This window comes from Onychostoma macrolepis, chromosome 22 (assembly GCF_012432095.1).
Source record: "Onychostoma macrolepis isolate SWU-2019 chromosome 22, ASM1243209v1, whole genome shotgun sequence".
Taxonomy (NCBI): Eukaryota; Metazoa; Chordata; class Actinopteri; order Cypriniformes; family Cyprinidae; genus Onychostoma; species Onychostoma macrolepis.
In genome coordinates, this window is record NC_081176.1 from 30,947,796 (window position 1) to 30,972,695 (window position 24,900).

Here is a 24,900-nt window from a genome sequence, read left to right on the forward strand (position 1 = left end):
CTTTGTTGTTTAATATGCCGATAAATCCATTTTAGCGAATCAGTGCACTGTATTCAGGTCAGGTGACAAGGCTGCCAGTCAGTTTGAAAAGATGCGCCAGCTGAAAGGAGTTTAGTCAAATCTGGCTAAAAGTGAATGAAGATGGATGAAGATGGATAATTTCGACAAACTTGATATGAACCCATGATATCTTCTTTGGGTGTAAAAGGTAAAATAATAGTGGAATTTTTTTCACGGAACCTTGCAAAAGCAGCACGTTAAAATGGTGAGGGAAAATCTGCTCCCTGTATTGCGTGTAATCACAACAACAAGGTTTGTCAGGTGTCTACATTGTCAACTGAGGAGATCTCCCCTGGAATCTTCCCTTTATGTCGTCATATGGGGAAAGGTTACCTCCCCTTTCTCTGCTTTGCCCGCCCATGAGAAAACAAGCTACTACAGTGCAAGGCCAGCGCAATATTTTTTTTTCCCTCGAGAGACATCATGGCTTGCAAACGAGCGAAGCATGGCAGTTGCTCAGTGTTTGGATGTACAAATGAACACCAAAGTATTTTTTCAGTTCCTTCATCCGAGCCTATGGCTAGCATTAGCTACATGATAATAACTGAAACAGCATACATAAACAAACCAACTAAAGTACCGTATCCAGACACAATATTTTAAACTAACCATTCGGAGACGTCCTGCTGTAGCTGCTGAGTTGCAACTTCTTCATCAGATTCTGGGTCAAACTGAACAGCTTGAAGGACTGTGTGTCTATGAGTCGTTGCAATACATCCACTGTCAAAATTAGCACATGGTAGTGCAATCTGGTTAAGGCCACACCCCCACCCTCCACCTTGCCCCGCCTCTCTCGTCCTTAAAGCTACAGACACAGAATGGCACGTCCTAAGGAAAGCTCATTGTGGGACTGGCTCATAGTGGCTGAAATTCTGCACCAAGACTGAATTTCGGGAAACAGACCTCAGATACAGTATTAGGGACCACTTAGGCCTATATAAAAGCATCCAAAAAGCAGCATGTCATGGGACCTTTAAGAGGTTAACTCTGATACATGAAATGTGGAGTTATCTGTTTTTGCCCAAAAAAAAAAAAACTGTTGGAGTTATCTATTTTTGCTATAAAACAAACTGTTTATATATATATATATATCCAAAAACCATACTTTCAATGAACTTTAATTTTGTAAGTTACCTTTATTTGTTTGAGTTATTATTACTTAATCAAAACAACTCAACTGCAGTTTGATTGATATTACTTGGAATTAAAAAAAAAAAAAAAAAGAAAAAAAAAAAAGAAATTTATGAAAACAAATAAAAATGGAGTTATCTGTTTTTGCAAATGAACTCTTCATTTACTGTTTGCTATATTTTATACACTGATCAGTCCTAACATTAAAAGCTCTGACATGTGAGGTGAACACAACTGTGGGGTGTTCCCGTATTGCAGTGGTTAGTACTTACCAAAAATACTTAGTACTTTCTTCCTTGGAGCAAGGAAGGACACTGGTGTCAGGGTCATGAGTGCCCAAGGCTCATTGATGCACTTGGAGTGAAGGCTGGTCTGTCTGGTCCGACCACACAGAAGAGCTACTGTAGCACAAATTGCTGAAAAACGTAATGCTGGCCAGAGAAAGGTGTTTGTGGCAAGGAGGCTGGTGGTACAAGTGATAATGAGAGCCACCTGCGTGCTACACAGAGATCCACGAAGGAGCTTGACAAGAGGAGTGATGACCGTGGAGACAGAAACAGGACTACGTCTGGGACACTTTAATGTTTTGTGTGTCCGGTAGTCAATTTTAACAAGTACCACCAACCTAAAGACTGTTGCAGACCATGCACACCCCTCCATGGCCATGGCATTCCCTGCCACACTGCAAAAGTTGTTCAGGAATGGTTTGAGGAACATAACAAAGAGTTCAAGATGTTGCCTTGGCCTCTGGCAGTGTTGTATGTAACGCAAGTAATGCAAGTTACACAATCAGATTACTTTTTTCAAGTAACTAGTAAAGTAACGCATTACTTTTAAATTTACATCAAAATATCTGAGTTATGTTTTCAAATAAGTAACGCAAGCTACTTTGTTTTCCCATTTATTTACTGACAGCTTTCCTGTCCTGTGTTGAGAGCGATTGAGAGTGAGGTGCAGAAGCACATTGACACTTCCTTCAGGCTGAGGCTTATTCAAATCAGTTTTGGTGTGAAAGAGCCTCTACAGTTGCCAAAAATATAACTTCTGAGTTTTTTGTTATCAAAAAACAATTAAGTAAGCCCAGCCCAGGTGACTAAAAGTAACACAAATAATATAATGCATTACCTTTCAAAAATAGTTTCTAAGTAACGCAATTAGTTACTTTTTATGGAGTAATGCAATATGTGACCCTGGACCACAAAACCAGTCTTAAGTCGCTGGGGTATATTTGTAGCAATAGCCAAAAATACATTGTATGGGTCAAAATTATAAATTTTTCTTTTATGCCAAAAATCATTAGGATATTAAGTAAAGATCATGTTCCATGAACAATGTAAATTTCTTACCGTAAATGTATAAAAACTTAATTTTTGATTAGTAATATGCATTGCTAAGAACTTTATTTGGACAACTTTAAAGGCGATTTTCTCAATATTTAGATTTTTTTGCACCCTCAGATTCCAGATTTTCAAATAGTTGTATCTCGGCCAAATATTGTCCTATCCTAACAAACCATACATCAATGGAAAGCTTATTTATTCAGCTTTCAAATGATGTATACATCTCAATTTTGAAAAATTGACACTTAAGACTGGTTTTGTGGTCCAGGGTCACATATGGTAATGCATTACTTTTAAAAGTAACATTCCCTGGCGCTGTATATGGGTGAATTGTGCTGGATCAACAAATCTGTAGATGGAGGCTCCACTACGCAAATTGCAGGACCTCAAGAATCTGCTGCTGACGTCTTGGTGCCAGATATCACAGGACATATTATCCACAGAGGTCTTGCGGAGTCCGTGCTATTTAGGCAGGTGGTTGTAATGTTGTGGCTGATCAATGTATTTAGTGTATGTGTAGGTAGAGCAGTTGTTCATTTCCAATTTAAAAAGTGCATAATTATAAATTATTTGAACAGCAATTTCAATAGCTCACTGTGTTTCTGTTTCACCTACATAAACAATTTCATTGCACAGTTATTTGAGGAAACACTCAATCTGTGACCAATTCAAGATCAAAATCACTCTCCAGAACATTCTCATTCACCATTCCTGGCTGGTGGAATGATCTTCCCACCCCTATCCGGAATGCTGGATCCCTGTCAATCTTCAAGCAACATCTGAAAACGCATCTGTTTCGACACTACTAGACTTCATCTTAAAATCTATCTTTCTCTTTATTTATTCCTTCCCTTGCTAGCTTGTACTTATTTGAACAATGCCTGAAACTTGGTGTTGCAAGCACTTCCTCTGTCTGATTGCTTCTTCAAGATGAATCGCTTTATGTATTCCACAATTGTAAGTCGCTTTGGATAAAAGCGTCTGCAAAATTAATCTCTTTAACTTATTGTCTGTGAAGCCCAGTTTATTGCATTACCTTAATTTCAGTATTTCAAAACAAATGGGATGCACTTTTTACCTGTCATGCGTCAAAATGAATTCCTGTTATCTGCTCTGAAGAATTGGGCATACATATCTATGACAAGAATTCAGAAATGCATAGGAATTACCATGACATAAGCTTCACAGACTTGAGATCGATTGATAGACAGACAGAGAAAGAGAGAAAGGGAGGGGAGAGCTATTTGAAGTTTACATGAATGGTTTTTTTGATGGATAGTGTTTGTACACAGACACTGAGCTGTCCTTGCCAAAGCTGTGAATGCATGACACAGAGCTTAGAAGGTGATAAGGGCTGAGGGAGAGGATGGTGTGGAAAGAGATAAGCTTACTGAGAGTGAGAGAGAGAGAGAGAGAGAGAGAGGAATGAAACGGGTAGCTGTGAGCAGATATTGGGCCGTGGATGCCCTGATTTTGCATTAGGTATGGCAGGCTTTAGCCCTTTGCTCCAAACGGCTGAGAATGATAGCAAGGTTTTTTGAGCTACAGAAGCATGATCCATTGAAAAGATTTTATTTGCAACACTTCCCTTGGATGAATTCCCACATTCATCCCACATTACAGTTTTTAAGGTAAACACAATGTTTTACACAAGTTGCAACCTGGTCTGGTTGTATTGCGGTACTACATTTTTAAAAATGTAATGTGCATAATTTATAAAAAAACAAAAAACAAAAAAAAACGTAACCTGATTGAAACCAAAACTTTGTTAAATGCTGTAAAATGTTTCAGAATATCCTTGTTGGTACGTTAAAGCAAAGGCGAGGTCTTCTTCGTGGAATTCCAGCTCATTAGATTCCGCACTTCTTTCTACTGTAGAACATTCATCAATGCAGTGAAATGTCACCTTTCTCATGAAATTCTTTAACTACTCTCTTTCACAGGCTGTTTTATAATTCCTGGCAGTGACCCAAAGGCCAAAGCTCATTAAATATTGATACTCTATTCTATCTATCTATCTAATTTATGTATGCATGAATGTATGAATCCTACTTGTGTATGTAGAATGAATGTAGAAATGGTGAAAAGTAACTTAAAGAAGTCTATAATATCTGTAGAGAGCTAGTCGTTTTTCCATTAACACTTTAGAATAGGGAACCCATATTCGCTATTAACTAAGAGTTTCCCTCAACAAACTCCTAATTTGCTGCTTATTAATAGTTAGTAAGGTAGTTGCTAAGTTTAGGTATTGGGTCATGCTAAAGGATCTAGAACTTGGTCATACAAAATAAGGCATTAATATGTACCTAGTAAAGGTCCAAAATTCTCATCTGAAATTTTCGCACGTTAAAAAATAAATATGACCTCACGTTGTGTAAATCTCGTTTACACACTGCCTCCAAAAATTTCGTCCGTCATTAAAAAAAAAAAAAAAAAAAATCGGATCAGGTTCGATTTTCTGCGTTTTTGCATTCGTAGCAAGCATTTTGATAGGAAAGGATGTCGAATCTGAAAACCCCCGAAAAAAACGCATACAAAAATTTCGGACTCAGTGTGCAATGACCTTAAGTACTAATACACAGCCAATATGCTACTAATATGCATGCTAATAAGCAACTAGTTATTAGAAAGAATTGGACCTTAAAGTGTTACCAAATTTTAATTCTGCTAAATCTTTGCTCATAGTGGCTCAGTTTTGGACACAACTATTTGTGAGCCAATTACTTGAGCCGTAAATGATGGCATTACAATGCTGATTGGCTGACTGAAGACCATTCTGTTATGGAAGGGTTTAGTTTGATGGTTTACGTCCATCCTTTTGGTCACTTGATTTTGAGGACCTCTATGCTGCAAGATTATCACTAGTATGTCAGACGTAAGAGAACTTCAGTAGAGATCCTAGCTGTCATAAGAGCTATCATAAGTCTTTTAGAAATACAAGTGTTCTCCAAGGTGGACATGACTGGAAATCAAAGCTGGAGTGACAACTGTTCTGTCTTCATGGCCAAGGCGAGTGTGGTGTGCGGATGCTGTTTCTTGGAGAGACGTAGAAAGTTCTGCCTTGTGATGCCATCTATGTTTTATGTTGAGCACAGGACTTCAGAAAACCACAGAAAAAAAGAAAAAAGAAAAAAAAAAAAAAACACCTTTATCAGAGTCCCAAGGTGTAGTCAGATTCACAGAGGAGAGTAAGCCAGGGGTCAGCTGTCTGTCTGTGAGGACTGGTTTATGGACAATGTTAGTAACTCCACATGTATCCCAGAATTATATTTAGAGAATTATATAGAGTCTGTACTTTATAGGGATACTTCACCCAAACATTTTACTTACCTTCGTGTTGTTCCAAACCTGCATGACTAACGCTTCCTGCAGAACCAACACGATCTCACGGTAATTTGTACATATTTTACGAGGTGGCTAAATGTTGCACACTTCGTATGAATTCGTTCCATTGACCTACACCTAACCCCGCCCCTAAACCTACCCATCACTGGGGTCTAGACAAATCGTACGAAATCATACAAGTGAGGTTATATGAATTCATATAAATTAGCCACCTCATAAAATATGTACAAATTGGTTGTGAGATAGCATTGGCAGAACACAAAATAAGATACTTTGGAGAACTCTTTTTGTCCAGTCAATCAAAGTCAACGAGGTCCAAAACGACAAAACATTGGATCCCATTGACAAAAGAACTCAAAATATCTTCTTTTGTGTTCCACAGAAGAACGAAAGCCGGACTATTCCTTTAAATGCTAGCATATTAGGTGAAAGTAGACCACACATACACACACACCAGGTCTGGGGTTTCTCAGAGAACATGGCATAATTATTAATCAAAGACACCTCTGCACTAACCTGACTGCCCTGAGGCTCCATTAGATATTCAGGATCACTTCTCTGCTCACCTGTCTCCACCAGCACCTGTTCTTTCAGCTGAATCTTCATCAGTATTCCTCTCACTCACCTCGCTCTCCTCCTGTCTCGGGCCCCAGATGAGCTGTTGTTAAAAAAAGGAAGGAGAGGTAAAAATAAGTGATTGGATCTACCTTGTTTACTGCCATCTTCATGGTTCTTTAAAGGGCGGATTTGTATCGAATCTAATCTCCATCTAATATCCCTTCTCTGATATAAAGTCATATAACTCAAGCACTTAAAAGACCCGAAGGGGTGGTGTATTGCTCCATCCGAGTCAAAATGACTTCCTCGTTGGCGCTTGCGATTGGCCATTTCTTAGTCCCTGGTGTGAAATGTCTAATTCATCCACCTGCTGGATCGTCCCAAATGATATTATTCACATTCTTAGAATGGAAAATTGTAGCTTCTGATTTTCCCTCTATCACAGGTGTGCAATTGATTTGAGCAAGTCATTGAAGGTCATGCATAATCGTTCTACCTCGCTTCTATTTTCATTAAGTGTCACCGCATTTCCTCTTCACGTCAATGCATTTACCGTGTCGAAGATGAAGCTTGTCGTTAAGGGCTCTCTAGGGCTGTTTCGACAGTTCTCCAGCTTGCTTGCATTCCCCCCGTGCTTCCTTTTCCAGATTTTCCCAGATCCGTTCATGACAGGTGTAGACGGGGCGAGAGGGGATCATTTTGGAATGCCGCTCAGGTTTTCAATTGGCATTTTAAAGTCTGCGCCTGACTCACCAAGACGACCGAGTGTCTCTGCAATTCCTCTGGAAAGCGGGAGCTGAATAAGGCTATGGACCGGAATCTGCAGTGAGAGGGAGGAGAGGATGATGGATGGCGGCTGTTAGATACAGTAATTGTGCTCAGGTAATTGCCCCTCCCTCGCCATAATACCCCTGAAACCTTCTCCATTTCCACGGCAGGAGAAACTATCAGCAATGCATTTCGCAGGCTGAGCAGGGTTCTTATGCTAGCTGCAAGGAGACAACTATTTAGTTTACCTAGAGACTTTGACCGTGCCTGAATTCTGATTTGCAGCCCTAGACATTGACAGCATTGCTAAGAAAGAGCCAGTAGAGTCGAACAGAGCTAAACAGCATTGTTCTTGTAATCAAGTGTTATCATTAATATCATTAATGTCTCATTAATACTGTTGTAATTAGCATTGCGGTTGTATATATTCTCTGTTGCTTATGGAGATGCACCTTGCACACCCTTATTTCATTAAAATGGGATTATTCAAGGATTATGCCTTTGTTTGTTGCATTTTATGAACGTATTTCTGTAAAAGCTTATATCAGACTTTGCTTGAGTGAAGCTCAGGCAATTCATCTTAAAAAAAAAAAAAAACTTTTTTATTCAATGGCGATAAAAGGGACATCTAGCACAGAGCTAAAGTAATTAAATTAGAATGTTAGTTTAAATAGTTTTGGTGATTTTTTTTTTAAACCATGTTTTTAAATTTTGATACAATCAAACTGATTTCTCACATTTTAATCAAACTGGCTAAAATGTTTTAGAGTAAAACAAGTCAACTTATATTACAAAACATCACAGAATTAATCAGATCCATTGCTAATACTTCAATGTTTATTCTGGTGGTTTCCCTCCAAAAACTGACTTCACTGCATAAAGGAACTGGCTTAAAGGGATATTATAAAGAGCTAACTGGATGGAAAGTGATAAAGAGATTAAAACTATATAAGAAAATGTTTGATTTGAAACTTTTTAGTTACTAATTTTTCTAATGCTAATACTGATGTTACATACTATATACAGGCAAGCAGATGATCTCAGAATATGAATGGAACATGCTAAATCACATGAAAACAGTTATACATGTTATACATATAAGGATGTGGATTGCAAGTGCATGCCCAAAACTTGTAGTTTGTTCACATATCTCTGGTTTTCTTCTTTTGAGATGTGATCTGAATATTTGTGGCTTGAAACGATGGAAATGTGACAGCCTGTCCTGCAGTTCTGTAGATGTTTGCCCTCCAGGGTGTCGCGCCAGTCACGTGACTGAAAACTAGAAAAGCTGCGAGTAACCATGGGGACGGTGACTAAAGTCAAAATGTTGACTTTCATATCAGCAGAAAGTCCAATCAACACTTTCATGTGTCAAATTAAATTTACCAACTGCAGCTTCAAATGTTATGTATACAGTGTGAATAATGACTTTGAACAAAAATAACGATTTTATTCAACAATTTGTCTTGGCGGAATACGGTAAATCAGGGAATAAATTGTTATTTTTCTTTTCTTTGCGCACAAAAAGTATTCTCGTAGTTGAGCCACTGATGTCACATGGACTGTTATACTGATGTCCTTATTACGTTTCTGGACCTGGGAACAGTTGCGTTGCAGGGTCAGAGAGCTCTCGGATTTCATCAAACATATCTTAATTTGTGTTCTGAAGATGAATGAATGTCTTTGCGAGTGATATAACTTTTGAACATAAACATTTGCTTAACTTACATTTTTTGTCTGTTTAACCTCCTTCAAACAAAGCTACATCGTAATCAACTGCTTCCTCACCTTGCAACACGCTGTTCCATAATGAATCAATGTTTTGAAGGAATCGTTTAAATGAATGATTCAATGACTCACTCACTCATAAATACCGTTCGTGAATGAGTCAATGCTTTTCAATGAACGAATCGGTTGAATGGCTCGCTCATAAAGCGCTTGTTGCCACCTACTGGCAAATTAAGCAGCATAGCCTGAAAAAAGAAAGTCAATAAGCATGCTTATGTGCAGTTCTGTTTTAATATGTACGCTTTTCGTAAGGGATATTTGTTTACATTGTATGTATCACACATGCACAGTGGGCCGTGTTTAAGAAACAGAAAAAGCCACCGTAATGTTGCATTTTTTAGATGACATATAGCATATGACATATAACATCTAAGCCTTTTTAGCAATTATGTATTAAATATTTAAATCTCTTCTACTGAACATATTCTTAAGACAAAAAAAAGAACAAAACATGTTAGTTAGAAAGTAAGATTCATATCCTGTTAAACAGGTTAAGATCTACACCATCCATTTCAATTGAATCAAAATTTATTCAGATCTATCTTAATCGGATTAACTGACCTGTTTATCGGAAGCTTTTTAGTCTGACTGAGCATCGATATGATTATAAACAGATTAATTAATATGTCGCATCATAAAAATGACTCAGCAATTATGAATAAAAATGATTTGTTTCTTTTAATCCTATAACCTGGTCATGCAGCGCATGCTGCTTTCCTAGCTGCACAGATTTATTGACCTAGAAAGAAGGCCTAGAATGATGTCACGTTGTTTGCTGTAAATACTTTTTAAGGCCACTTCATAGCGCTGTCCAATCTCACCCCACAAGACCTGAAGATAAAGCAGGCCAATGTCATCCTTCAGCACTCGGTATTAAAGCGAGCCGTTTCTCACTGACACTACTCAAGTGATCTCATCAGGACCTCCACGCATCCCGACCGCTAGACACTACTCTTTTTTTCTGGTCTTGTTGCTGTTTTCCTTTTAGTGAGATAAGTGTGAAGCTTCATGAACTGATTTTGGTGTTCTTTTTTATGATAAAATCCTGAGTAAATAATTGCTTATTTTATGTAGGGCTGACTGGTATGATGATACACAGTATACTTTTCAGCAATAGTAATCCGTCAGCAGGAGGAAATTTTACTATCCCAAGTTATATTTCAAAAGCTATGGGTGGTACATTACATCACATTACTCCAGGTTCTTGGCTCATTTTGAGCTGAAAAAGAAAATTTTAGTGATTCGTTAACAAGATTCGCTTCAACCGGATTATTGAATCAGTTGATAAAGGGTTAGTTCACCCAAAATATTCTGTCATTAATTACTCACCCTCATGTCGTTCAAAACCTGTAAGACCTTCGTTCATCTTTTGAACACAAATTAAGATATTTCTGATGAAATCCGAGAGCTCTCTGATCTTCCATAGACAGCAATGATATTAAATTTTTTTTAACTTTTTTTTTTTTATATACAGTATAGCACTTTTCTGGGTACAAAGCGCTTTACATGAAAGGGGGGAATCTCCTCAACCACCATCAATACACAGAAACCTAGCAAGGACATCGGTAAAATAGTCCATGTGACATCAGGGTTTCAACCGTAATTTTACAAAGCTACGAGAATATTTTTTTTTTGCGCAAAGAAATCAATAATAACATAATTTATTCAGCAATTCTACCATTAGTTACCATCTTCCACCATTTTGGAGAGTACCCCAGAACATAATCAACATAATCAGCATTGTTTACGTTCAGTAGACAATGCGCGCATGCTGAACGTAAACAACGCTGATTATGTTGATTACGTTCTGGGATGGTTCGTAAGATGGTATGGTAATACCCTTGCTGTCTATGGGAGGGTCGGAGAGCTCTCAGAATTCATCAAAAACATCTTAATTTGTGTTCCGAAGATGAACGAATGTCTTACGGGTTTGGAACGACCTGAGGGTGAGTAATTAATGACAGAATTTTCATTTTTGTTTGAGCTATCCCTTTAACCACTGCACCTGGGTAAACCACCCGCATGACACAAATCTATTGGTTCGGAAAAAATTAAGAATTGACTCATGAATCAGATGTCACTTTTGTGGTTTACGGTACATTCATACGGCGTGTCGGTGTTGACGCTTGATGGAGGACATCTGACGCGACCATCACAGTGACAGCAGCCAATCACATTACGTTTCTGGTGTTGCTTGAACGCGATTGGCTAGCATTTACACTAGGGTATTTCCATAAGGCGATCTGATTGGCTCACGTATGCTTGCATTGGTGCTTGAAAAGTCTGCCACAAGCAACACCTGTAACGGATCCACAATTCAGTTTAGTAACGCATGACGTCACTCATTCATAGTAAATGAGAAGTGTTAATGCAGACGCTCTGTGTGAATGCATCGTCAGGGTTTCAAATTTTCGTATAAAATGCAGTGAAGTAAAAATTCAGGTATTATGCTGTACAATGCTGTAAAGTAAAAGTAAAAGATAAGCAAAATGAAAATACTCTGAAATACAAATAGCTAAAAAAAAAGGTTTATCCAAAGCAACTTTAACGTTGAATTTATATATACTGTATATAGATGTGTTGTTGGATAATTTACAATGGCTTTGCATATGACTCATGTAATCAGAATTTAGAGTGAACTATCAGTTTATTAATGTTGCGTTTATAGTTTTTTTTTTTTTTTTTTCAACTCAACTGTTTCATTTTTGCACTAATGCCAGAAATATCATTCATTTGTCATGAATAATCTTATCTTTTGGTTTGCTTTCCACAAGATACAAATAAAAAATAATCAATTGATCTGAAGTTAATTTTATTTATAACAATAATTTAGTAGATCATCTATAGATGCCAAACTTATTATAACATATAAACAACATTTTTATTGAATATCTGAAAACAATTCATGATATATAACACCACCATGATATAAAATCATTCATACCGATTGTAAGATTTTTGTCATACTGCCCTCATCCTTTGTTTTATTTAAACCGCAAGCTCCAACAATATGTCTCGATGTTTATTTTTTGTCAAAACTTGAATTCCTGCTCTTTTATCTGCTTGGCTGTCTCAATATCCTTTCTGTTTGACATCAGTATGGCACCATTAGCCAGAGCAAGAGGAGTAAATTACAACAGCTTGCTGTCAGCAAGTGTCGGACCGCTTGGATCCACCACTGTTTATTGATTCAATCATGCCATTATTAACGGTGGGTGGAAAAGGTGCCCAAGGTGCATTTCTTACAACCGAGCTCGATTTCGTTAGCAGTGGCATATCGTAGCTCTTGGAGCGATCCATTTACCACAGCTCTCCAGACTAACACGCCCATGGGGCAAACAAACACAGACATGCAAACAGACAATCGTTCACCGAGTCGCAGAGTTTCGTCACTTCACCATGAAGCCGCACAAACTCAGAAACGCTCGACTCCTGAGGTTGATTGAAAATCTGTCTACAATCCATTGTCTACATTCATCGCTTTCAGACAGTCTCAAATTTCATTTTGAAGTTACCCAACCGTCCTCTCCTCTGAGCTATTCTTCATCAGTCTATTTCAGCTGTGTTTTACAATATATATTGGGCATTTCTCAACACTGAAAGCGTAAAAGAAAATCTGTTCTCTGAAACATATCGATTTGAACATCAGTCTAGTGTGTGAAAACTAAAGGGTTGTTCAATCAAAAGTGAAAATCTTGTCATAATTTACCCTCTCTCATATCATTCCAAACTTGAAGTCGTTAAAGTTGAAGATAATTGAAACAACATGTACATATAAAGGAATATGGTAACTGTTATGACGCTCATTCTGTATATTTTCTGCCAAAAAATAAATAAATGAAATAAAAGGCCACTTAAGTGTACTTTAAGAAAATACTCTTTTATGACTTTGTTTCTTAACACTTTTAAGAAGTGCGCATTGTACTAATGTCAAATTACATGTTTTCATTTAAAGTACATTTAAAATAATTGCTTTAGTGATCTAATGTAGATACGTACACATACAACATACTTGATTTTAACTGTTGCACACATACACACACACACACAAATCTGAGTCTGGGGAAGAGAAAAAAAATAAAATACATTAAAGAGAAAATTATGTCCTCATCCCAAGCACGGACTGTACTCTTAAACTTTGTCGTGTAAGTGCTGAAATGTGCACAGAATGCAAAAAGCATCTACGAGTGACAGTTTATGTTTCAGCTGGGCATGCCCAATAAACCCTTCTGAAGTACTAAACTGCTGCAATTTATAGCTTATAAATCATAGTATTTATACTGCACTTGACCAAGGCAAATTTAATGAACCTTTAAATGACTGGAATCCATTACATGTTGTTGTAACTGTGGAAGTTGACTGTTGTGCAGCCTCTTTGCAGATAGACTGCCAGTCATGCTTGATGGGGTACTGCTTGATTTAGTGTTTTTTTTTTTCTTTTTTTTTCAAGTGCTTAAACACAAAATCTGTACTTGTCACACAATTTCTGAAAGCTGACACTCAAGCATCAGAACCACACACCAAATCTGCAAAACTATACACTAATTCTCAGCCTCTGACTCAGTTTTCAATTTCATTAAACACTTTTTGCAAAACACAACACACAATTCTCTATGTAACACACAACAACGAACAGGAATTAATATTATGGCAAAGGTGTTTGCTTTTGAGATGTGTTTGTGATATTTTGAATGCAGAGCTTCGTTTTGCAAGAGATGTGTGGCATTTTGCATTTTGTGTGTGCAATTCTTGGTTATGAGTGTAAAGTTTTGAAAAAAAAAAAAAAAAAAGAGGCAAAGTTTTGAAAATGTGTGTAAGCAGTTGAAAAAAACTGTAATACATCAAATTAATCTATGGTCATACTGTATATTAAACACACTGGGCATTGTGTTTTGAATTATATCTTACAGTATTGTTATAGTTAATGAGAACCATTTTTAATGTTTTTATTAATTTATTTAAATGGTAATGAAGCTGTAATAAAATTCTATATAAATATTAGATACAATCTAAAAAAAATAATAATAATTCAATAAAATGAAACTGAAATAAGTACTAAAAATAAATTAAAGCTAAATAGAATATCCAAATTAATAAATTAACAAATACACAACAACATTGCTAAAATTAAAACTGAAAAAATAAAATAAAATAAAATATAAGATAATTTAAAATATAAGTAAATGTTATAAATAATACTAAAATAACACAATATCACATAAGTATAGATTACTAAAAATCAAATTCTGTAATTGTTCCAAAGCTGTATGATTTTCTATTTTCTATGGAACAAAAAAAAAAAAAAAAAAAAAAAAATATATATATATATATATATATATATATATATATATATATTGTTAAAATAGTTGGTATTTTCCAAGAAAAAAATAGTCATATAGCTTTGTAACTACATGAGGGTGAGTAAATGAAAGACTTTGATGATTTTAAAGTACAAAAGTGGTCCAATGACTAAAACATATAATATATGGACAAAACAATGCTTTTGCATTTTGGCTTGGTTGCTATTTTCACAGTCGTCTAAATGGAGGCTAAAAGCTTGCTAACGGCAGGCAAGTGGCAAATTGAAACATATAATTGTGTAGTGTGCTTGGCTTTTGATTAACAGTGTATTAACTGCCCATTAACGGCACAAAGGCTCAGGGAAAGAGCCTCCATTGCCTCGCAATCGCTTTGATGTCAGTCAGCAATTACTCTCCACTGTTACAGACCATTGAGAAGAGTGCAGTGCATGTATTTACTTAACAATTTAACATGTTGTGATGCAAGAGATCCTCGTTGAGTCCCATATGCACTTATCTAACTAGCGCAATAGAGAAAATGAACAGCTAAAAGTAAATAAGCACTGTGAGAAGGTGTTATTTACTTGACTATAACAAATAGTAGCTCAACAAAGTTAGAAAATGTCTAAAAGTGGAAAGTATATTCACACTTACGTTTTATACGTTTGTGTACGAACAACAAGGCCTTAAGTTGAGTTCACATTAGCATGATTTTAGCAAACTTTCGTGAGCCATATTATCAATTGCAGTGTTGTATGAAGCACAACTCACACAGATGTCACTTTCAAACCAAGCTGGTTTTTGTTGGTCAGCACGGCAAACCTGTTGCGAAATCTGTATTGGGAAATCTTTCGCTATCCCTATTGAAATGGCTAGAATTCGTCTGCAAAAACTTGCTGAACAATAGTAAACATGACCACATCTTTAGCATAAAAATCCCACTCTTGCCAATAAAGTTCAACTCTGTAGTTTGTCTGATAAAAATGACCAATGTATTCATGCATCTCAGGAGAATTGTGTTATGTTTTTCTTCTTCCCTGAACCACGACTGATTGGAAAAGACACACAATAGAATTATTGTGTTCAAGTAATGTTTTCAAGTAATGATTTCATATCAAGATCTTCACTGACACTGTTTCCTCATTGGTAAACAAGTCCACTTTTTTGAAATTCTTGGTTGTGGTGGAAATGATACTGTAAGTGAGAGATAGCCGTAATTTGTGTAAAAAATCGTATAAGTAATTCTCACGCAGTAAATACAGAAATGTGTATTTCCTTGTTTGTTGATATATTAGTTTTAAAATGCGGTAACATTTTTATGATGGTGCTTCATAGTTTAATGTTGAAAGTCTGGCTCTGGGACAAGGGTACAACATTGAAATTCATGCATAAATGAGAGCAGGAAAAGTAGCAGAAATAAATGATGATGGCATGGTAAAAAAGTTTCCAAGAAAGTTTTAATGTGACTTTGATAAAAAATGTTAGTTTTAATGCAAATCAACCCCAGGGATATAAAAATACAGCTACATTTCAATAAATATGTGTTCTTTTGAAGACATTTTCAATTTTGAAACTTTTGAAAGTTTAGGTTTCTCATGATATAATGGCCTATATTAAAAATTGTGCTTATTGTGTTGACAGCACCATTAAAGAACCCTTATTTATGGAAAATTAATTTGGATGTATGCTGTTGCCTGTCTGGCAGGGGTTATTATAAGAGGGCAAGAACAGTAACAGATTCAGCCAGGAGGCAGGCTGGTGGCGTTAACCATCACAACATTATCAGAGCTGACACACCAGCACTTCTGCACCTGCTCAGCACAGCTGTTCCAGCACCACCCTGCCAGATGTGAGCCACCAGCTGACCACAGCTGATTACTGTGAAAGAGGTACGTGGGACTTTGCTTATAAAGGTGAAGTGGAATTTTCCGACGGGGTTGTGTTATACGTTGGCACAGGTCCAAAAACTGCCAGCTTAGTAAGCTGCCAACACAAGCAGCATTTTTAAGGCATCATGGGCACACTCCCAATGCAAAGACTGTGCCGGAGTTAGGCAGCGTCATTGTGCACTTTGGGGGACATGGTGAAGGAAAAAACAAATATTGCAATGCTTTTGCAAAAGTTTTGTATTCCCTGAAAAACTTTTGCACTCCTCTTTTGTAGGGCTGCTCGATTATGACAAAAATCATAATCACGATTATTTTGGTCAATATCATGGTTATTTAACACGATGATGAGTGGGCCATATCACCAACATTTTAAATGAATGATTTATTTAAAGATAGCGATATACGTGAATGATCTAATTTTAAATAAAACAGCATAATCACTGTAAGTAGTCATATTAAACTTTATTTATTACTCATTAAAGCTACAAAAGTCAAGAGCAGTTAGTGATTTTGTCTTTGTCTTTTGTTGTATGATTAATATTAAGCACCCAGTTGGCAGCAGGAATATCCTCCTTATTCTTCAACACGGAAGTAAGCCGTTTTTTTGTGAATGTGCAAGATTTCCGGTTCATTAGCTGCCGTAGGGAAATAACGAGAAAAATAACAAAGTGCAGTAAACGGTAAAACTGTTTGCACTACAAGCCAGTTCATAATTAAGAGAATACATTAAAGTAATATGGTAAGACACACCAATTTGCAAAATTAAGCAGCAAAACGAGCTGTTTTGCACAGCTATAAATAGCTGGATGCAGATGAGACTGGAAGCCAGACACATTAAATTTACAAATGGCAAGAATGGGACCAAATTCCAACACCAAAACTGCAGATACTCATAACCTCGATGCCCAGATGGCTTCAAACTGTTTTGAAAAGAAGAGGAGATGCTACACCATAGTAAACATGCCCCCATCCCAACTGTTTTGAGACCTGTAGTAGGCATTAAATTCGAAATTAGCTCATTTTGTGCATAAAATTGTAAAATTTCTCAGTTTAAACATTTTTTATGTTATCTATGTTCTATTGTGAATAAAATATTGGCTCATGTGATTTGAAATTCTTTAGTTTTTATTTTATTCCAAAAAACTAAATCAAAAAACGTTCCAACATTTCCGGAATTTGGGTTGTAACCGATTTTCATTCTCAACCAAAATGCAACATCTGTCCGACGTCATACCCTACGTCAAGCTGATGTTAAATTGACATCCTGTGCCTGCTGGGAAAAGTTTCTTTGTTGAACGCAAAACTTTTGTGTGTGAATGCAAAGTTTCACTGGCAAATACAAACCTTTTGCAAATCAGCCTGAAGTTTTTTGCAGAAACACAAAAAATTTGTGAGCAAACGCAGAGTTTCTCAAGGGTTTGTAAAACATTTTCAAGTGAATTCAAAACATTTGTAAGTGAGCTCAACATTTCTTTAGAGAACACAAAGTTTCATGGGTGAACGCCAGGTAGAAATGCACAACTTTTGTGAGCGTGCACAAAGTTTCGCAGGGAAGTGTAAAATGTTTGCACATGAATGCAGTGTTTTTAAGAAGCATAAAAGCTTTACTTGTGATCGCAACATTTCTCTGGGAAACACAAAACTTTTGCAAGCGAGTCCAAAGTTTCTTGGGGAAACGCTAAAATTTAGCAAAAGAGCTTCACGTTTCTTAGGGAAATGCAAATTTTTTTGGAATGAATGCAAAGTTTCTTTGAAGAGCAAATCTTTTTGTGAAACACGAAACTTTTGAAAGCGAGCCCAAAGTTTTTTAGAGAATGCAAAACATTTGCAAGAGAGTGCAAAGTTTGTTGGTGGAATGCAAAGGTTTTGTAAAAGAATGCAAAACTTATAAGGGGAACACAACATTTTTGTGCGCTAACATAAAAGTTTCTTGGGGGAATGCAAAACTTTTGCCAGCAGGCGCAAATAATTTCAGGGGGGTATGAAACGTTTGCAAGCAAATGCAACAAAACTTTTGCAAGCTAACACACAAATTTTGTAAAGGAATGCATTGTTTCTCAGGGCAACATAAAATGTTTGTGAAAGAATGCAAAAGCATTGGAATAGAATTTTCCTTTTATCTCACAATTTCTACAACTGAACTCTTCTCCGGTGTCTTCATAGGATAGTAAAGTGTTCATCGAAAGCTTACTCCAGAGGCACGGCTGAGGTAGTAGGTCATTTGGGTTATTTTAACCAAATACCATGAATTCAGACATACTACTCTTTTGATGTACCAGTTTTTGCAGTCTATGGATTAGGCATATTAGAATGCAGCTTTTCTGTTCCATCACCACATCCCTGCTTGTGTTGGGTGCTCTGTATGTGAGGAACTCTATCAATCAATCCATCCATCCATCCATCCATCCATCCATCAATCAATCAATCATGTTTAAATGTATTTAAATTCAGCAATTGTTATGTTATCCAGGCATGATTAAATACCTTAAAATGTAATCTATGCATTTTTTCCCCCAATACAAAGTTAAAATACTCTTGCCCCGTATTGTTGTGCATACTTTACTGCTTTTTACAGTTAAAATGACACACTTTACGCTTAAGCGGCTTATTATAACATTCCACATTGTGTCTCTGATGATTACCTTTTCTGGAACGTTATGCACGTCTGAATTCTCTTCTCTTTAAACATTAAGAACATCTACATATCTGTATTTATTATTAAACATTCTACTTATGATGCATAACGAAATATTGAGAGACACTAAAAGGGACAGGATTTCAGTCACGGACGGCTCTAAATGTTTTTGTGTTTTTTTTCTCCCCAAAGGATGGAAATTATGTCTCTGAAGAACAGGAGGAGAAAATGACACCTTGACTTTATTTATTCCACTCAGCACTCAAGTGTTGCGTGTGTATGAAATCTCAAGCTTAAACACACACATACTAGGAGTGTGATGAAACACAATCTCGCCCAGCTTTTCTCGATGACATGCTCGGAGTGCCTTGCTTTCAGGTGCAGCACTTTGTTAGAACAGGTGCTTAATTGGAAAGCACATACACAAATAATGGAAGGCAGCCGTAGAGAATCGCTGTAAGCAGGTAGTCAGCACAAAAGAATGAGAAGGCTTGATCCGGGCTTTGTGCACTGATTTACAGAGATTAAGGTTTTTTCCTCATTGTTTAGCACAATGGAACGGAAATGTGCGTGTATCACAAACGGTCTTGCCTGAATGCTGACTTTTATAGTGTGTGACAGTGAAGTATAAGTCATGCGGTTGTATGGGATTAGGCAGTGAAAAGGATGGGCAGAAGATATTGGTGTATCAAGTAGGACAAAAGGCGGTCTGATATTTGGTTACACTGTCTTATTAAGAGACACACAACTCTGGTGAGAAACTGTTTTGTAATCGCTTCTGAAACCCTGCGGTGTGCTTGGATGTTGCATATTTTAAAGAATGGTCAAGTTCAGTACAACTTTATTTCTATTGCCAATTCTTTTTTCCACATTTCTGCTTTTAATCTTTCAAAAAAAACTGGCCCCATAAACATCCATTATAAGGCCCTCACAGTAGTTAAAATTGCAACTCTTCAGCCTAGAAAGTAGTCCCTAGAATTTTTTTTTTTTTTTTGAATAAATTGTGCAATTGTTGTACCAAAAATGTGACATTTCAGAATACACACTAATAACTTCTGTTATAATAGTATAATAGTATAGTATATATAGTAAACAATTCAATATTAAACTGGATTTTACTGAATAATTCACATACTTGTTATACCAAAAAATATGGCCTTCGCATTTCACTTTGAAATCTTCCAGAACTCTTTCCCAATTTCTTCCATTATAAGACCTCATGCACTGCCAGTGGAAGTCAATAGACCTCAGTCAGGGTAGCGCTATATTTAAATTTTGAAAGGAATGAAAACGAAGCTGTGAGAGATAGAAGTACAGTGTGTTTAATGGATCATACTGTTGTTAAACAACAGCTGATGAAACGTCTTTCCACAAAAAAAGACACAAACTCCATAAAACAGTTTTCAAAGCCATTGTAAAGACTAGTCCATCCCTCACAGCATTGTTTTCATCTGTGTTAAATTCAATATGGCTAAGGTCTTCTTTGAGGCAAGTGTTAAAGGTGGATCACTACCAATGTAATTCCTGTGAAGTTTTTAACAGTACTATATTAGACAAGTGTTAAATAGTGTAAAATAGTGGGGTTTTACTCTTAATAATGATTACTAAATGAATAATTACAATATAGCTATTTTTTTTTTATTATGAATAAGAACAAATACAAAAGTATAAGAAAGAAACAAATAATGCATTGCCTTTTTCATTTTACATCTAAACAAAATCATTAATGTAAGAAAATCAAATAATCAAATGTAAAAATCCATTTAGTGTGTTCATTACAATAACTACAAAAACAGTTAAATCAAGAGCCGGAAGTGATTCCCTCTTTTGTTTTATTGTTTGATTTATATTAATGAGACAGATGACCTATATATTAAGACCTACTCTAATGCACAGATCTAATATAATGTTGCACATCAGATGTTTTTCCCCAACAGTTCCCCAAACGTTCGCTTAATAGATAATAGATTATGTTTGCATGAATACTTAACTACTGTAATTCTGTGTATACGTTTATATTTATCAGTGGAAGCACCTTTTATACAGGCACTTTGGATGTCAGTCAGCGTGAGAAGCGATCGGAGAAAAGGTACTCCTCTCAGAAAACATACCAAGAAAGATCATTTTAGATGTTTAATTACTATTTGGAGCATTGGGATCACTAGACGAGAACTTAATGAACTTTGTGAAAACCTCAACTTTGACTAAAATTCTAATTTTTCCCTTTTTTTGCCTGCAACGTGTGCATTCTGACTCATTTTGCCAGCACAGGTCAAAATTGCTTAAAAGAAAAAAACAAAACAACCCCACAATATTACCTTCACATTTTGCTTTGAAACCTTCCAGAACACAATGGATGTCAATGGGGCAAGTGTTCTAGTTTTTAAACAGAGCTACATTAAACATGTTTATACTGAGTAATTCACGTAATAGCTTTAGAAACAACATGACCTTCGCATTTTGCTTTTAACTCTTGCCCTATTGACTTCCATTATATTCCATTATTCCATAAAATGACACTGGTAGAAAATGGGCAAGTGCAACCAATTCACATTCCTGTGGATGAAATTTGAAAACAGTGTTTTACTAAGGATTTGACTGGTTAGCATCTTAGCCCCTGCTGGAAGATGTCGTAACTTGGATGAAAAAAAAAAAACCTTTTTCACTTCAATTACTTCAATTGGATCAGGTTATTGGCAAACCAACTGGCTGTGTTACTAGAAACCCATGAAACCCTTGTAGCTGTAGAGTTTAAATAATCTGTATTTCTATGTTTGCTGCCTGGCCCATGTACTTGAACAAGTTGAAATTATTTTCATGCTAATCGACATTATGGCACAAATGTAGTTGACGGTGCTTAACTTCCACTGAACCAGGCACATTCCTTTAATATAGGCAAATGTGAGTGGAAAAAATTGAATTCTGTAGGTTTGGCTTAGCATTCTTACATAATTTTTTCACCAATCTTTTTTGAAGCCCCTCAGCGGCCATTCTTATTAACCCAGGGTTCCAGGAAGCATCAGAAGGCTCCACAACTCCAGATAACTCCAATCCCTCCAGGAGCGAGAAGTCGAGCTTCATATTAACGGCTTAGCCTCAACACACTGTTCATTTTCATTTATTATTATTATTATTTGTACATCCAGCCTGACTGTGAATTTTAATGGGCAGGAGGAAGGCAGGAGCTGTGCCAACATTTTCCAGCCCAGTTCTGCCTGAGTGCACGGCCTGATTAAAATGCAGCTGGGCTCTTGCTCCGGCAGGCTGAAACAGACATTCTGATAAAAACTGAGGGACCAAATATTCATGAAGGTGGGGCTTTGCACTGGGCTTAGGAAGTGCAAAAAAGCCATTTCATCAGCAGTGAGAACAGGCTAGCGCTGATGTTTTAGCGAGGAGATGCTAAAATCCTGTTATTTACATTTATTCATTTGACTGATGCTAAAAGCTACTTACAGTGCAACTTATACATTTTTAATCAGCATGAGCGCTTTGAAAATCAAACCTGTGACCTTGGTGTTGTTAGGGCTGTACTCTACCAGTTGATCTACAGGAACAGAATGTTGTGCATTTATTTACTTTTTATATATATATAAATATAATATATATATATATATATATATATATATATATATATATATATCGTCAGCGAAATCCTTAAGAATTCACAACATTTTTTTTTTTTACAATAGTGCTCTCATTATAACGTTATGTATATGATCGTATTTATAAAGTTCTGCATTTCTGTTTTGTGCTGCGCGCGCTGAAGATGACCAATAGAATGAAGCATCTGATAGCAGTCTAATCAGTTTTTAATCAGTGGGATTTAACTCATTTATCTCACATAGAATACGCTTCGTTATTTACATAACGTTAATATTGCAATTTATAGGCTATCTGCACAAAACGCCCCGAATGCACATTCTGCGCGGCTCTGAATGAACTCCTTTTGTGGACGCGTTCTTCACGCAATAACATGCAGAAACACAACTAAACACTAAAAAAATCACAGCGTTTTATTATAACAGTGTTCTCATTATAATGCTATGTATATGACAGTGCCAGTCATAGTTATTAATATTCTGCATTGTTGTTATGCTCGCAACCACGCGCTGAAGAGATAATCACCGTATAGTAGGACAATGAAGCACTTTACTGTAGTGTAACTCAACCAAATGCATCTTATACGAGATAAATAATATATACACAATATAAATAAACTGACTGAAACGTTTTGAAATCACTTGTTGTACCCTACCTGATCGAAAAAAGGAAGAAAAAAATAAGTCTTCCACTCTGCCTGTCAATTTGAGTCTTGTTAAAGATTTAAATCCCTGCCACCAAGGATGCTCCTCTGTTGGTGACGGATTAGAAAGTGAAACTTTAAACTATAGGGGAAGTTGGATTTATTCACGCAAGTTAAAATATTTATTTAAAGCTTCTTTCTTTTAAGATTCTTATTTACAGTATTATCAGAATAGGCTGTATATTAACTTATTGGGAGAAAACCAGTAGTTCCATGTGAAATCAGACACTGAGCACCCCTGTATAGCCAAAATGGCATGATCATAACACCCCGCGAATATTCGACTGTGAGATTGGGAGTCGAATCAGGCTCCTCGAATCGAAGCATCAAATTGTCGACTATTCGGGGACACTCCTAATATATATATATATATTTGCAAGAGAACATTACGTTTTTCAGGGGAACATGATACTTTTGCGACAGAATGCAATTGTTTTGCAAGAGAATGCGTAGTTTCTCGCGTGAATGCGATAATTTTGTGAGAAACCAAACATTATTTATGGGAGAAAATAAAAAAGTTTCTCGCGTGAACGCAATACTTTAGCGAGAAGACTTAATTGTGTTGCGACAGAATGCAAAGTTTCGCTAGAAAATGAAATACTTTTGCAAGACGTTTCCTTGCATTTTTATTTATTTATCACCATGTCCCCTTAGGGGCTCCATAGTAGCGCAAAAATAAAAAAATAAAAAATAATGTTATATCATTTTAAGTGTAAAATACATTCATAAAATTGAAAATGTACATCATGATATGCTATGTCATTGTCAAGAAAATTACGAAATGCAACAAGATTTCTCAATTGTCATAAAAATAGAAATGCATACATTTGATTTTGTATATACAAATTATGACATCTTTGTGAGATTTATCAATACAGCTTGCTCTGAAACGGTGCTTACTGCTGCAGCAAATCAAAACATACTTTCACAGATCTATGATATTCCTGTCAACAAGACTCTACAAGATAAGACACTCTGCAAATAAATAAGTAAATAGATACAAAATGATAACAATATATATATATATATATATCTGGACAGTTTGAACAAAGCTATGAAGATACAAATTCCTCTTTTGCTCTTCTCCAGTATGATCTCACTCCTGGATGATCTACGGCCCTCGCTCCGCTACTCCTGGAAGTTCATCTTCAACTGCTCTGCCAGTCTGAATTCTGAAATTGTGAAGGAGTAATAAACAAGATTGACTGTGGGACTCCATATTGATCCGGCTCCAATGTGCTCCGATGATTTGTAATATTGCCACTACCTGTGCTGCAGAAACGCTCGCTTCAGTGGCAGGGCAAATTATGATATGCTGCGAATCAATTTTTCTCAAATTAAGCTTCCAGTTGTACGGTGGTCCAAATGGGGTGAGAGTGTGTCAGGGGGAAACAGAAGATCTATTAAAGTCTTTGTACTAGTCTGTGAATGGAACCGCAGCGAGGTGTTTTTTAACGCATTGAAAAAATTAGATTTGTGCAGCGACACGCAACGTTCGTTTGGATACTGGAGCAGATTCTGGTTTGTTTTAACAGGGAATGAGGAGTTCTACTTGTAATTCAGAGATAACAATGCGTGCCTCATTTAGCATAATCGCTGTGGAGCAGCCATGTCGTCTGCGGCGCAGGAGGCAGGCACCATGCTTGGCCAGACACTGGCTTCAGAGAAATGAGATGAGAAAGAAGAAATGCTGGGAGGGTGCGACCGAATCTCTTCTAAAAGATGTCCCACTAATGTTAACCATCGCTCAGCGAGGGATTGAGTCCATAACTAATGCTTA